Here is a 16,821-nt window from a genome sequence, read left to right on the forward strand (position 1 = left end):
TGTGAGTTTAGGAGAAATAATTATCTACTGTAGTTTTTGGAGGGCTATTTATACGTGGGAATGTCTCTGTGTAGCTTGTGTGGGTTTAGTATTCTTTTGGTTTGTGAGCTGTTTTTGGTTTGGATGCTTGCCATCTCTTTCCTCAGCTTATGCTGGCTGTTATCCCCTTGATAGGAATGAGCAGGTGCACGGCGCATGCATGCTCCTGGGGAGGCAGGGGCAGTGGTTGCTACCCTGTCACAGGACCCTCGGTGGTGGAAGCATTCTGCACCCACCTGTGGAGTCTGAGATGGCATCAGTGCCTCATGCCTGCCCCTGTAACTCATGTAGGCGGTGCCCTGCTGCCTGAGAGAGGGCACAGAGAAAGAAGCTCCTATGGTGGTCCCGCTCCTCTCCTCCCATGACCCCCCACAATGGCGCCTTGCCTCTCTGGTGGGCCCAGCCTCTTCCCTTACTCCTCAGTTGTGCCACACCTCACCCTCACCCCCTCAGGCTGTCTCCAGGCAACCAACCCCAGTCCTCTCACTGGGTCTGACCTCCGAATCCCAAACCTCAGCACCCAGCCCCCGTCCGCCTCAGCCGAGGAGCGGCTCAGGCTGGGGGGTGCCAGGCAGCAGCACCAACCATCTGCGCAGGTCTTTCTCTGCTTTGCCCTCTGCAGACTGGTTGCTGCACTCTCCTCTGAGGCTCCGAAGCTCCCCCTCTGTCCTGGTTGATTTCCCTGCCAGTGAGTGGACTTCCCAGGGTGTGGAAAGCTTTCCTCTTTCATAGCTCCCTCCCAGGGGCATAGGTCCCATCCCGATTCCTCTTTTTTTTTTCCCTTTTTTCTTTTGTCCTACCCAGTTACGTGGAGATTTTCTTACCCTTTGGAAATCTGAGGTCTTCTGCCAGCGTTCAGTAGATGCTCCTTGAGAATCGATCCATATGTTGATGTATTTTTGATGTATTTGTGGGAGAAGGTTAGCTCCATGTCTTGCTCCTCTGCCATCTTGATCTAATCTATTTGCCAAGTAGATTTTTTTTTAATTTTCATGTAATCAAATCGATAAAGTAACTCTGTTTTAGTAGAATCATACCCTTGAAAGTGAAATCTATTCATGTTATTTCTTGGTAATTTATCTTTGGTATTTCACTATCGCCTTTTACTGGATAAATTTGAATCTTCTTATTCTGGCATATAAGATTTTTTAATTATCCCACTCCTACTTAACTTTTTTCCTTTTATCTGCTGAACAAACTCCTTTTGAAAGTCCCCCTGAAGTTCCATGTTCATGCACATGGGCATTTTTGTCTTACTGCTTTACCTGGGCAGATACATAAAGGCAAGTCCTCTATTAAAGGCAATTTTGTAAGCCCAGGGTCTTGTACAGTATCTGACATGCTTACTTTGTTGATTGAATAAATGATTGAGGTGACCAGAGAACAGTAGTTCAAAAACAAGCAAAACATAACCATCATACTATTACCTGTTCTGTTCTTCTAATTTTCACGTTTTCCAAGAAGACAGCATAGTGTGCTAGCACAGTTTATAACTTTCACAATGCCCACAGTTATCTGAAACAAAATGCTAAGCACGTTTCTGTGGCAAAGAAAACCAGCAGCTGAAGAATTCATGTCCCAATCTCCCTGACAGCTAAGTGTGGCCAGGTGGTTAGGTTCTGGACAGTAGAATATAAGAGGTAGTAAGTACAACTTAATACTTTTAAAATGGAAGGAGCATGCCCTCCCCCACTTTTCTCCTTTCCTGCTGTGAGGACAGGAACTGGAGAAGCAATCCTACACTATATGATGGAAGCTGTGTGTTGAGAATAAGAAAGCAACAGGGGAGAAGGAGTCAGGGTATCTGAGACGATGGCCCCACCTTCTCAGCCCCACTGCTGCTCGTGCTTGAACTGTTACGTGACACAAAAAGTAACTGCTACCTTGTTTAAACCATTGTTATTTTGGCCTTTTTTACAGACATCATATTTGTATCCTAGGTAATACAGTGCCCTGGGGTATCACATCCCATCCCTGGGATCATTCCCTGCTAATCTTCTGTGACAAGTTGGTATCAGACGGTTAGGGAATTAGAAATGTGGAAAATTTGGATCAAGGAAATGGTAAGGATATAATAAAATTGAAGGAGGAAGAGGAGGAGAGAGAGGGAACAAGAGATAAATGTCAGCTGAGTTCATTTTTGAAAAGTCACTTGTGATGAGCTAAGCCTGCTCTCCATGACTATGGTATAGAGTCACTCAGGAACCTTTTGAGGACCAGACAGGGATACATGGCAAATGAACATCCCAGAAGAAGAAAATGAAAGGAAGATGGTATGAAATAATACAAGGAAACACACACTGAAAGAGAAGGCTGGGCTCTAGTCTGTGGCAGTAATTTAATGAGGCCTAAAGCCTATGATTGTTAAAATAAAACAGTCAAAAATACCAATGCAGGGGGGAAAGGGCAAAAGATACAGTCCTGGCAAAATGGACCCTGGACTCCCATTTCAGGCACCTGGTTCCCATTAATCTCTTATCCCAACAGACTCTTACAGAGCCTCCTGCCTCTCCCTAACCTTGCCTGAGCCAGTATGTAAATTAAACCAACAGCTTTAATCTTTATAACATTATAGCAGAAGGAATGAAGATAGTAAAAGTCTAGGATGGAGCCAGAGTCCGTAGGATCCAAATATGTAGTAGCAGAATGCCCGAAGTAGGGAACCGGGACAAAAGAAAGAACTACCATAAAACCAGATTTTATTTCTTCTTTGAACCCCTATCTTCCCTTTACCCCTTTCCAAAATATGCATACATAGGTCACGTTAAGAAAACCCTTTCCAGTTGGCCTTTTTCCAAGACAAGGGTACAGCTGGGCCGAAGGGCCACATGTTGAAGTTATTAATATGCCTATGCCCTTCTCCCCCACCGAGTTTACTGATCAAAGGCCCTGCCAGAGCAGCAATGGATAGCCTCGAATAATGGGAACTGAAATTCTGCTGAAGAAACCAGCTTTGCCAAAACACACTACCTTTTAAAGTGAAACATTCCATGCACATACTAACCTGATTACAGAAAGGAAGGGGGATCCTTTTTCCTTCTGTACCCTGCTAATAATTTTCTGTCAAGTCTGATTTGGCTTTAGCTGCACTCCAAGTTCTTGTGATGTGCCCCGATCACCAGTAAACTAAAAACAGAAGGTGCTGCACTAACTCTGAGACAGGATACTCTGTCCATGAATTCAGACGCTGCAGAATTCAGTTCCTTGCCAACAAGGAAGGCCAGTGAATTTGCAGTCTCTGACAACCAGCAGCCTGCCTCTGATTCACACAGTCGGCGAAGGAAACACATGGAGAAAATGGTGGAAATAATTAAGGGTTCTTAGAGTTAACAGAAGCATCAACTCATTACATGGGGCCCCTGCCTCCAAAGGGAGTAAACCATTGTGCTTATTAGAAAAAACAACCAGTAACAAAGCGTTTTAAAGTCTCAATCACTTCCAGCTCCAGGTTGAAGAACTGGTTAGGTAACAGAAAAGGGAAACAAACCAGATTTTAACAAAGCAATATCATTTTTCTACCCCACAGACAAAAAGAAAGGTTTTATTTTTATTTCACTGTATTCCAGGATAACCTGGTACCTGCACAGCTGAGAAAATTTTGTCCCCAGACAGGGTATCAGAGATCTCGATATTATGCAGCTGTCCAAATAGAGAGCCAGTCCATGAAGAGTCTGCACATGATGGTCAGCTTTCTTTCAGACACATCAGAGGACAGTTCTTGTTGGAGGATAGTCAGATGCACTACATGGCTTCTTTGGGAGCCTTAAGTACTAGAATGTGGCAGATTGCAAACTCTTCTTCATGTTTTACAATCTCTCAAATTCCAAGCTCCTTTGAATACAGTTATAAACATAAAGAAACACACAGACTTCTCTGGGAAGAAATATGTCTTATAAGGAGGATCTCCTCTGTTGCTCTAGGCCTCATCTTTGCACGAACTAGAAGGTGTGGAGCAGTTGCTATATCCTGGAGAGGGTCCAGAAATGCCCCAGGCAAATAAGAAGTAAATAAAGGGCAGCAATGGTCTAAGCTAGTCATTTTCCATTTGTATTTGGCAACTATGAAAATTATTTGCTAATAAAGACCAAGGAAGATCCTTTTCAGTGATGTCCTGCAAGACTTCAGGCAGGTGTCCTGTCAAAACACGTTAAAAACTCAAGGAGATTTTATCTGAAGGGGCCACTGGATAAGCAAAGCTCTCCTGTAATTAGACATGATATTCCATTGTCCCTAGTATACCTGCTGGCTTCCTTTCTTCTTTTTTTGATATGTTCTCCTATTGTGAAAGCTAAGAGATTAACCCAGAGTGGATGTCCTAGATGTCTTGCCTGGGTTTGGTGCTCCTATCGACAGCCCTCCGGCTATTTCCTAGAGTCCTGAAAGATCTGTTGCTTTATAGATTAGAATATCATATTAGCACTGGGGTTTACATTCTCTTCTTGGGCAATCAGAGGAGGCCATATTCTAGATTGACACTGTTCATAATTTCTTACAGTTATGGTAGAAAAGACAAGAACATGGTGGTTACTTAAAAAATTTACACTTGACCTTTGAATCTCACTTGTATCTAAACAAGGAACGACCTCTGATGGAATTCACAAACCATATTAGTCAAGAATCTGCAGTGATTCACTTCTCGGCATTCGGTAAATAAGAACATGGCTTTAAAGTGCTGAGTCCAAACCTAAAACTGAATAAATTGGGGTGCTTTGATCTGTGTGCTTATCTTTATAAATTTTAGCTGTAATGGTTATAATTAGATACCAAAATGTAGGAAATCATTTGTAAATTCTTGCTAGAGAATCACAGTTTCTTGTATGTTAATATAGGCAGTCTTTATATCTAATGGACCTTTAAATTAAAAAAAAAACAAACTAGGACATAAATTACTCTTTAAAAAGAAAGTTAAGAAGTGAAGTTTCAGAAAATATTTCCTTCAGTAGATTTCTTTCATTTATCTTTATCACACTATGCTATGATATGTTTTACCAAAAGAACGTCTACCAAAAGGCTTGAGCAGCATGACTACCTTACTTGAACTTTTAACTGTAAAAATATATAGAAGAAGAAAAGTATATTCCGCAGTGTATTGTAAGGAAGGGTATTTATAACCAGTCACTGGAAATGGGATCCCAAACCACATACTTGGAAGGAAGGGAGGAAGGAAAGAAGGAAGAAAGGGAGGGAGGGAGAGAAAGAGAAGATGGAGGGGGTAAGGGGAGAGAGGGAGGGGAGAGGAGAAGAAAGAAAAGAAAAAAAAACAAGCAAGCAAGCTGAGGAGTGTGTACGTGTAGTCCTCATCATAAAAGGATTTGATACAGCAAGCTGAGGAGTAGGCAAGAGATTGGAACTGGATGAAAACAAAAGATATCATAACGGGCCTTTAGGAAAGAGGATTAAGTGAAGTATTCTTAGCTATATCGGTTTTAACTATTGTATAAAATGTTCTTTCCTTCATATTCCTAGCATTAAAACATTACTGAAATTATTAAATTTTTACTAAATTACTAAACATATTACTAAATAGGAGCTTCCTTCTGATTGTCTCAATTTTTCCTCCTATGAGTATTGCCATCCAGAAAAGATTTTCTGAGTGTTTTCTAAAAAGCACATTGTAAGTCACTTATAGCAATCTGAAAGAACAAAACACTTTAAGAAAAACCTTAGAACTGTTTTTAAGTTCTATAAGTGTGGCAGCCACCTCATGATTCTGGGCACTTGTCAGTGGATTTACTTTGCCATTATATCCAAGTGATATGGGTGGGAGTAAATTGTCAGGTTTACGGGAGAGAGATGCCTTCATCACCAATAAACATCAAGATCAAACCCAAAGTAGGTCAGTGACACACTTTTAAGCCTCATCAAGTCACCTGTTTAGGTTCTGTTTTTCCCAGAACCATAGTGACTTTTTCATCACTAGTTTGTGATGAAACTCATTATGGTGTCACCGTACCAAAATACTTAAAACCAGGGATGTGAGCTGGTACTGCACATCCCAAAGAGGTAAACAGTGGCTACAAAAGAAGCAGCATTTGCATCTAAATCTCTTCTTCACTGGAGTAAACCTGAGATGAACCCACTTTCTTGGCCCACTGTAATATTAGGCTCATTTAGTATAAGATGTAATTTTTCTTTTGTTGTTCATTGTGTTTTAAATAACACTTAAAACACATTTTGTAAAAGTAATATACTTTGTATAAAATTCAAACAGTAAAAAGGAAATAAAATGAAAATTAAGTCTCTCCCATCTTTGACCCCCCAGTTCCTCAAAAGCAACCACTGTTACTAGTATCTTTTGAATCCATCAGAGATACTCATTGCACACACACACACTGTTATACATTTATATGTATAAAATAAATATATTTGTTATTTATTTCTATATATAAACTCTAGTTTATTATGCAACCTGTATTGCATCTTGTATATATAAAAATCCATTTTACTGTGGAAAACATACACATATTACAGAGAAGGGCTTAAAATACTTAAAAGTACAGTTTAACCAAATCATATAAAGGAAAAACTTATCACCCAGGTTAAGAAATAGAACCCCAGAACTCCAGAAACACCTTCCTGTTTCCACATGCCCCTTTCTCATCACCACCTTTAGTAGAGGTAACCACTGTCCTGGCTTTCATGGAAATTACATTCTTGCTTTTCTTTAAAGTTTTACTTTGTAAGTCTTGATCTATGAATAAAAGAGTTTCCGGTATGGGGTCTTTCCAAAAAGGGCTGCTAGAATAATGTTTTTGTACCACAAGCGAGTACCTGTTGGTGAGTTTCTTTAGGGTATACAAATAGGAGTGGAATTGCTGTGTCATATGTCATGCATATCTCTGTCTTTACTGTATAATGCCAGAGTGTTGTCCAATTTACAGCCCACATTAGTTTTTAAGAGTTTTCAAAATCAATATCAACACTTGGTATTGTCAGATTTTTAGCTAATCTTGTGGATATGTAATAGTATCACGTTGTGCTTTTAATCTGTATTCCCCTGATTACTGATGAGATTATCTTTTCAGATGTTAATCGGCCTTTTGAATTTCTTCTTTTGTGAGGTGCCTGTTGAGGTTTTCTGCCCATTTATCCACTTGTCTGTTGTTTTCTTAATGACTTTAGTAGGAGTTCTTTGTATACGGGAATACTAGTACTTTGTTTAGTTACACATGTTGCAAAGGCTTTCTCCTCCTCTGTGGCTTACATTTCATATTCTACCTAGTGTCTTTTGATATGCTGAAGAAGTTCTTAATACAGTCAAATTTAACAGCATCTCCCTTTCTCATAAATGATTTTTTAAAAAGAAATCTCTACCCTAAGTTCATGAAAATATTCTTTATATTATCCTCTAAAAATTTTATATTGTTTTGCTGAAAGAGATTTTAGGTCTATAATCCATCTGTAGAAAATGATGCTACAGAGGGGTCCAGATTCATATTTTTTCACCCATGGATACCCAGTTTTTCTAGTATCTTTTATTGAAAGGACCATTGTTACCCTACTGCTCTGAATGTTGTCATAAGTTAAGTATCCATATATGTGTGGGTCTATTTCTGGGCTCTCTATTCTATGTTCTGTTTGTCCATCTATGCATCTATTCACACTGTTTTAATTACTATATTACAAGCCTTTATATCTGATAGAACAAGATATTCTACGTGTTTATTCTTCAAGAGTGTTATGGTTCTTTTTGGTCTTTTGTATTTCCATGTCTTACACTGTTCAGGGTGCTATAAAAAAATTCCACAGACTGGGTAACTTACAAACAGAAATTTATTTCTCCCAGTTCTGGATGCTAGAAGTCCAAGATCAGGAGGCCACCACGGTCAGGTGAGGGCCCTCTTCCAGGTTGCAGACTTCTTGTTGTATCCACATGTGGCAAATGAGTGAACTAGCCCTCTGGGGCCTCTTTTATAAGGGTACTAATACGATTCATGAGGGCTCTGCTCTTATGACCTAATCGCTTCCCAAAGACCCCCACTGGCTAATACCACCACCTTGGACATTAGGTTTTCCACTTATGAATTTTGGGGGGAGACAAAGATTTAGACCATAACACAACATAAATTTTAGAATTAGCTTATTGAATTGGCTACAGTACAGCCTATTGAGTTTTTGATGGGTATGATATTGAACCATATACATCAAATTAGAGGGAATTGACAATTTTGATAAAGAAGAACAAAGAGGACTTACAGTACCTGATCTCAAGACTTACTAAGAAGCTATAGTAATCAAGACAATGCAGTGTCGATTTGGATAGGTATAGAGATCAGTGATACAGAATAGAGTCCAGAAATAGTACCACACATATATGGTTAATTGATTTTCAACAAAGATGCAAAGGTAATTCAATGGAGGAATGATAGTCTTTCCAACAAATGGTACTGGAACAATTCGACATCTATATGCAAAAAAAAAAAAAAAAAAAATAGAACCCCAAAACCCATGCTTCACATACTATACAAAAATAATAACTCAGAATGAATCATAGATTTAAATGTAAAATCTAAAATTCTAAGACTTCTAAAAGAAGATGTAGGAGAAAGTCTTTAAAAGTCTAAAGTGACCTTAGATTAGCACAGATTTCTTGGATCACAGAAAGTACATACCACAGAAGAAAAACTGACAAATTGTCTTGAAATTTAAAGCTCTGGTCTTCAAAATACAATGTTAGTAAAATAAAAAGATGGATGGCAAATAAGCACATGAATAGATAGTCCAAGTTATTAGTCATAAGGGAAACACAAAATTGCAGTGAGATACCAGTTCACACATTTTAGAATGGTTGTAATTTAGAAAAACTGACACTACCAAGTACTAGTGAGTGTGCAAAGCAAGTGGAACTCCCATTGCTGATGGGAATGTAAATTGGTATTATCATTTTAGAAAACCGGCAGTGTATTAATTATCAATTGCCACATAAATTATATACACTTAGCTGTTTAAAACAACACACGTGTGATATCAGAGTTTCTATGACTCAAGATTCTGGGCTGAGCTTTACTGAGTCCTCTGTTTAGGGTCTCTAACAAGACTGCAGTCAAGGTGTCAGTCATGCTTGGAGTCTCATCTGAGGCTCAAATGGGGAAAGATCTGATTTCAAGCTCATGTGGTTGTTGGCAGGATTTAATTCCTTGTGAGCCATCAGATTGAGAGCCTCAGTTCATTGTTGGCTGTTGGTTGCCCTCAGTTTCTTGCTAATGGGCTAATTCATGTGACATCTTACTTCATCAGAACCAAGAAGAAAGAGAATAAATAGAGGAAGTCTGCTAGCAAGACGAAAGTTAAAATTTTATGTAAGATAATCATGGAAGTGACATCCTTTCACTTTTGCCATATTCTGTTGGTTAGAAGCAGGTTCCACCTACACTCAAGGGAATCGTATTACACAGGGCATAAATACTAGGAGGCTGGAATAATTGCCGCTATCTTAGAGTCTGTCTACCAGAGGTATCTTCTTATAAAGTTATATTTTACATTTACCATATAACCCAGCAATCCCATGCCTAGGTATTTACTCAAGAGAAAATAAAACATATGTCCACACAAAGATCTGCACATGAATGTTTATGGCAGCTTTATTAAAAATTGTCCCAAACTGGAAAAGACCCAAATATCCATCAGCTGGTGCATGGGTAACTAAATCAGGGTATAGCCACACAGTGGAACACTATTCCATGAAAAAAAAAAGGAACTGTTGACATATTTAACAACATAGATGAATCTCCAAAGCCTTATCCTTTAGTGAAAGAAACCAGACACAAAAGGCTACCTACTGTATACTTCTGTTTATATTACATTCTTCTCTAAAAGGTAAAGCTATAGGGAAAGAAAACAGATCAGTGGTGCTTGAGATGGGGATTGGGAGAGGACTGACAACAAAGGAGGGAACTTTTCAGGGGTAATGGAAATATCCTATATGTTGATTTTTGGTGGTGATCCAACATATACATTTGTCAAAACTCATAAAACTGTACACCTAAAAAGGATGATTTTTACTGTGTGTAGATTATACCTCAGTAGATCTGACTTAAAAATAAGTCTGTAGCACTCAAGGATTTTTTTTTTGAAGGCGCTAGAGTTTGAGGTTTGGCTAGTGGGTGTATTTTATTTTGCTAACGAAGTTATGAAAATTAAAAACTTAAATGTTTGTTTCTCTTTCTGAATGCTGATTTTCTCCTCTATGGCAAGAATGCCTTCTCAATTTATAGACCATTTATTGAACTGATTGAACATTCAGCTCTTCCTGTGTCATATTTTGAATATTGACTACAAATGCATAAATACATGAAACTTAAAGAAATTAAAACCATTCTTAACACACAAAAGCCTAATGGGGATCAGTACTTTCACTTGCTTCATGGACAATACAAGAAGTATAAAGGATTTTAACTCCATTTACCCTCTTCTGACCTAAATGCTAATGTTGTGTATTTAAATTCTATGTATTTTAAAAAATTACACAGCTATTTTTTATACCATCAGTATTCATTTATTGTTATTATTAAGAAGTAACTGACATACTTTTTAGGTGTGCAACATAATTGTTAGTTTTTAGGTGTGCAACATAATGATTTCATATATGGGTATATTGCAGAATGACTACCAGGGTAAGTTTAGTTAAAATCCATTACCACGCACTGTTACAGTTTTTTGTCTTGTGTAAGAACTTTTAAGATCTACTATCTTAGCAACTTTCAAATTTACAATACAGTATTGTTAACAGAACTATAGTCACCATGCTATGCATTACACCCCTGGGGCTTAATTATCTTCTAACTGGAAGATTGTACCTTTTGACCACCTTCACTCATTTCACCCACTCCTCCAGCCTCTAGCAACCACCAATCTGTTTGCTGTATCTTTAAGTTTGGTTTTCTGATTCCACATATAAGTAGGATCTTATGATATTTGTCCTTCTTTGACTTATTTTACTTAGTATAATGCCCTAAAGGTTACCATCCATGTTGTTGCAAATAGCAGGATTTCCGTCTTTCTTATAGCTGAATAATATTCCATTGTATATATACATAACATTTTCGCTATCCATTCATCTGTTGATGGACATTTAGATTGTTTTCATGTCTTGGCTGTTGTAAATAATGTTGCAGTGAATAGGGGATGCAGATATCTTTTTGAGATAGTGATTTCACTTCCTTTGGATTAATACCTAGAACTGGAATTGTTGAATCATATGGTAGTTATATTTTTAATTTTTTGAGGAACTTCTATACTGTTTTCCATAGTGGCTGCACCAATTTTTAAAAAAATTTTATTGGAGTATACTTGATTTACAGTGTTGTGTTAGTTTCAGGTGTAAGGCAAAGTGACTCAGTTATACATATACACATTCTTTTTCAGATTCTTTTCTCATATAGGTTATCACAGAATATTGAGTAGGGTTCCCTGTGATATACAGTAAGTCCTTGTTGATTATCTGTCTTATATATAGCAGTGTGTGTGTGTTAATCCCAAACTCCTGATTTTACCCTCCCCCCATATTTCCCCTTTGGTAATTTTGTTTTCGATATCTGAAAGTCTGTTTCTGTTTTGTAAATAAGTTCATTTGTATCGTTTTTAAAAATTAGATTCCACATACGAGTGATGTCATATGATATTTTTCTTTCTCTGTGTGACTTACTTAGCATGATAATCTCTAGGTCCAGTCATGTTGCTACAAATGGCACTATTTCATTCTTTTTTATGGCTGAGTAATATTCCATTGTATATATGTACCACATCTTCTTTATCCATTCCTCTGTCGATGGACATTTAGGTTGCTTCCATGTCTTGGCTCTTGTAAATAATGCTGCAATGAGCATTGAGGTGCACATATATTATTTCTACTTATAGTTTTCTCCAGATATATGCCCAGGAGTGGGATTGCTGGATCATATGGTAGTTCTATTTTTAGGTTTTTAAGGAACCTCCATACTGTTCTCCATAATGGTTGTACCAATTTACATTCTCACTAACAATACAGGAAGGTTCTCTTTTCTCCACACCCTCTCCAGCATTTATTGTTTGTAGACTTCTTGATCATGGCCACTCTGACCGGTGTGAGGTGATACCTCTTTGTAGTTTTGATTTGCATTTCTCTGATACTGATGTTGAGCATCTTTTCATGTGCTTTTTGGCCATTTGTATGTCTTCTTTGGAGAAATGTCTATTTAGAGCTTCTGCCCATCTTCTGTTTAGGTTGTTTGGTTTTTTGACATAGAGCTGTGTGAGCTATTTGTATATTTTGGAAATAAATCCCTTGTCAGTCACTTCATCTGCAAATATTTTCTAGCATTCTGTGTCTTGTCTTCTCGTTTGCTTATGGCTTCTTTCACTGTGCAGAACCTTTTAAGTTTAATTAGGTCCCTTTTATTTTTGGTTTTATTTTCATCACTCTAGGAGGTGGGTCAGAAAAGATCTTGCTGCGATTTATGTCAAAGAGTGTTCTACCTATGTTTTCCTCTAAGAGTTGTATAGTGTCCAATTTACATTTAGGTCTTTAATCCACTTTGAGTTTATTATTGTGTATGGTGTTAGAGAATGTTCTAGTTTCATTCTTTTACATGTAGCTGTCCAGTTTTGCCAGCACCACTTATTGAAGAGACTGTCTTTTCTCCAGTGTATATTCTGGCCTCCTTTGTAATAGATTAATTGACCATAGGTGTGTGGTTTTATTTCTGGGCTTTTTATCCTGTTCCATTGATGTATATTTCTGTTTTTGTGCCAGTACCATACCGTCTTGATTACTGTAGCTTTGTAGTATAGTCTGAAATCAGGGAGCCTGATTCCTCCAGCTGTATTTTTCTTTCTCAAGATTGCTTTGGCTATTTGAGATCTTTTGTGTTTCCATACAAATTTTAAAATTCTTTTGTTCTAGTTCTGTGAAAAATGCCATTGGTAATTTAATAAAGATTGCATTGAATCTGTAGATTGCCTTGAGTAGTATAGTCATTTTTTCAGTATTGATTTTTGCAATTCAAGAACATGGTATATCTCTTCATCTTTTGGTGTCATCGATTTCTTATCTTACAGTTTTCAGAGTACAGGTCTTTTGCCTCCTTAGGTAGGTTTATTCCTAGGTATTTTATTCTTTTTGATGTGATGGTAAATGGGATTGTTTCCTTAATTTGTCTTTATGATCTTTTGTTGTTAGTGTATAGCAATGCAAGAGATATCTGTGTATTAATTTTGTATCCTGCAACCTTACCGAATTCATTGATGAGCTCTAGTAGTTTCTGGTAGCATCTTTAGGATTTTCTATATAGTATAGTATCATGTCATCTGCCAACAACGACAGTTTTACTTCTTTTCCAGTTTGGATTCCTTCTATTTCATTTTCTTCTCTGATTGCCATGGCAAGGACTTCCAAAACTATGTTGAATGAAAGTGGCAAGCATGTGCATCCCTGTCTTGTTCCTCATCTTTGAGGAAATGCTTTCAGCTTTTCACTGTTGAGTATGATATTAGCTGTGGGTTTGTCATATATGGCCTTTATTATGTTGAGGTAGATTCCCTCTATACCCACTTTCTGGAGAGTTTTTATCATAAATTGGTGCTGAATTTTGTCAAAAGCTTTTTCTGCATCTACTAAGATGATCATGTGGTTTTTCTTCATCAATTTGTTAACGTGGTGTATCACAATGATTTGCAGATATTGAGGAATCCCTGTGCCCCTTGGGTAAATCCCACTTGATCATGGTGTATGATCCTTTTAATGTATTGTTGGATTTGGTTTGCTAGTATTTTGTTGAGGATTTTTGTGTGTATGTTCATCAGTGATATTGGCCTATAATTTTCTTTCTTTTTTTTTTGTGGTATCTTTGGTTTTGGTTATCAGGGTGATGGTGGCCTCATAGAGTGTGTTTGGGAGTGTTCCTTCCTCTGCAATTTTTGGAAGAGTTTCAGAAGGATAGGTGTTAACTCTTCTCTAAATGTTTGATAGAATTCACCTGTGAAGCCATCTGGTCCTGGACCTTTTGTTTGTTGGGAGTTTTTTAATCACAGTGTCAATTTCAGTGCTTGTGAATGGTTTGTTCATATTTTCTATTTCTTCCTGGTTCAGTCTTGGAAGATTGTACCTTTCTAAGAATTTGTCCATTTCTTCTAGGTTGTCTGTTTTATTGGCATATGGTTGCTTGTAGCAGTCTCTTATGATCCTGTGTATTTCTGTGGTGTCCATTGTAATTTCTCCTTTTCCATTCTAATCTTATTGATCTGAGTCCTCTCCCTTCTTTTCTTGATGAGTCTGGCTAAAGGTTTATGAATTTTGTTTATCTTCTTAAAGAACCAGCTTTTAGTTTCATTGATCTTTTCAGAAAAGACACTGGACAGATGTGATGAGATAGATGTCATCTAGTGAATGACATTAGCTAAGGCTTTAAATATAGAGGGAAAAGTACAGGGTGTGTTTGGAAGGTAGACTGGTGTTAGTGGAGCAGATCATCTGCAGATAAGCATAGTGGGAAGGGTACCCTGGAACAAATCTTGAGAATTTTGAAAGCAGGTAATGAGTTAACACTTAAGTTTTTCACTTATCATGGATGTATTATTATATTACCAATTTAAAGTAGGATCAAATTTCTACCAAAATAATAAACATAACAAACAAATATAAGTTGACTTTCACACGAATGACTAGTGTCTGCTGAGGCCAGATTTTTAGCATTCTTGTGTGTTACTTATAAGGTAAGCCTTTTGAGTGCAATGAATTCATCTCAGAGTAAGAACCACACTTCCAAGTTATTGGATTTCCTTGAGCCACATTTAGTTAGCCTGAAAAATGGTCTGCGTGAAGGACGTCATTGAAATAAAAGTGTTTCTTTTTTACTTGAATTACCTTTATGAACAGTGATAACCCTTATATCAAGGGGGAAGAGCTGAAATAGTGTTTTATTGTCAGTCATACCTCTGCTTCATGGGCTGACTTACAACTTCAAAACCTAACAACTGGTTTTTCCACTCTATGTGGCATTATGGCAAGGCAAAAAGTGGCCAGAATTATGCATTTACCTACATTTCTTTCACTGCTCATCACTGTGATTAAGCAAAAGGATGAAGCAGTTTCAAACTTTGATCCTAAGAGTGAGTCAGCATCCGTCATGTTCAGGGAAGTGTGTTGGGGAAATCAGGCTCCTAAGTTAATCACACCTTTTGGGAAATTTCATAAGCATAGGTAGCGACTTAGAAAGGTATGCAGGACTCTTACCATATATACCTAAAAACTATATTTGACTGCTACTTTCAGCTGAGATGGAGCAATAGAGACCAGATGTACCTTTCCCAGCTGAAACAACTAAAAAGACAAGACAAAATGTATTAAAGAATGGTTCTTGAGACACTGGACACTACACAGTGAAGAACAGTGATCCCTGAGAGATGAGAACCAAATAAGGTAAGCCCTTTGATTATCCCACCCTACTGCCTTAAAGTTACAACTTAGGGTGAGGAACCTAGGTGGAATCCAGCAGACTCCCTGAGCTGAGGAGATAAAGGTGAGTCTGGGGAAAGCAAGGCAGCTAGAATTTGCAGGACAGAGTACCAGAGAAGAGAGACCTCTGGAGATCTTCACAGGGTCCTCCATGATTATTCAGCAAAGTGCTGACCAGTGCATGCATGTTAGGAAACTACTTGAGGCTGAGAAAGAACCAGCCCAAAAGGTAAGAGGGAACAGCACCTGATGCACATACAGGGTCAGAAAAAGTTCATGGAACATTTGAGTAGAGTTCTCAGAAGTTTTGTTCTTTAGTAATGGGGAATAATTGGCTCTTGGTTAGTGTGCTGGTCCTGCCCAACAAAACTTAAAAATAAGATATGAAGGGGTCAAACAGTTTTTAAGTAGCTTAAGCACATCCCAGAATAAACTGGAAATTTTTAGGAATACAAAAATATCCAGCTCTCAACAAGGTAAAATTCACAATAACTGGTATCCAATCAAAGATTAGTAGACTTTTAAAGAGGCAAGAAAACACAATTCATAATGAGGAAAATAATCAAACCAACTTAGAACTTACATAGATTAGCAGAGGATGACAGTAAAGCAGTTATTTTAACTGTATGTGATATGTTCAAAAATTAAGTGGAGACATGGAAGGTCAAAAATGAAACACATTCATTCCCTGTATGGGCTACCAAAAAAAAAAAAGAAGCACACAGAGTAAAGAGTGCCCTGCCTCCGAAAAAGAAACCTCACCAAACCAGAGCATCAGTAAGCTATGAGTTAACTTAAAATGATCTAATACATATATAATTGGAATCCCTGAAGGTGAAGGGGAGAAGGAATGAAGCAGACAGAAAAAAAAAAAAAGATTTGAAGAAATAATGGTTGAAGAATTTCCGATTTTGACAAAAAGTAGTACCTCACAGATCCATGAAGCTCCACAAATCCCAAACACAAGAAACATAAATGAAACTACACCAAGGCACATCATAACATGATGCGATAAAACTAGTGATAGAGAGAAAAAATCTTAAAAGAGGGAAAAAGTACATTAAAAAATAAGGATGGCAGCAGACTTCTTATTAGAAACAATTCGAATGAGACAACAGTGGAGCAACATCTTTACTAAAAGAAACAAGTTCAGCTGAATGCAAATCAGACTTTGAAAAGTATTCAAACAACATCAAACTTAGAACCATATAACAAAGAAATCAAAGGCAGGTACTGTATGATAATATCCTATCTACAGGCAATATGCCAAAGCTTCATTTATATGTTATTATCCTCAGAGAAAAGGAAAAATGACTCACCAGTCATACTGCATAGCCTTTACCAGCCCTCTC

General features: G+C 37.7%; 1 long non-coding RNA gene across 1 annotated transcript in view; it reads left to right on the top strand.

Moving 5' to 3' along the window:
- LOC307178670 overlaps positions 1–16,821 on the top strand; it is a 150,191-nt gene that overhangs the window by 127,063 nt on the left and 6,307 nt on the right. The window contains exon 3 of the long non-coding RNA XR_013825257.1: positions 15,287–15,433. This is a non-coding gene — a long non-coding RNA (uncharacterized lncRNA). The remainder of the gene's footprint in view (positions 1–15,286; positions 15,434–16,821) is intronic.

The sequence above is a fragment of the Stenella coeruleoalba genome (assembly GCF_951394435.1).
Source record: "Stenella coeruleoalba genome assembly, chromosome: 20".
Taxonomy (NCBI): domain Eukaryota; kingdom Metazoa; phylum Chordata; class Mammalia; order Artiodactyla; family Delphinidae; genus Stenella; species Stenella coeruleoalba.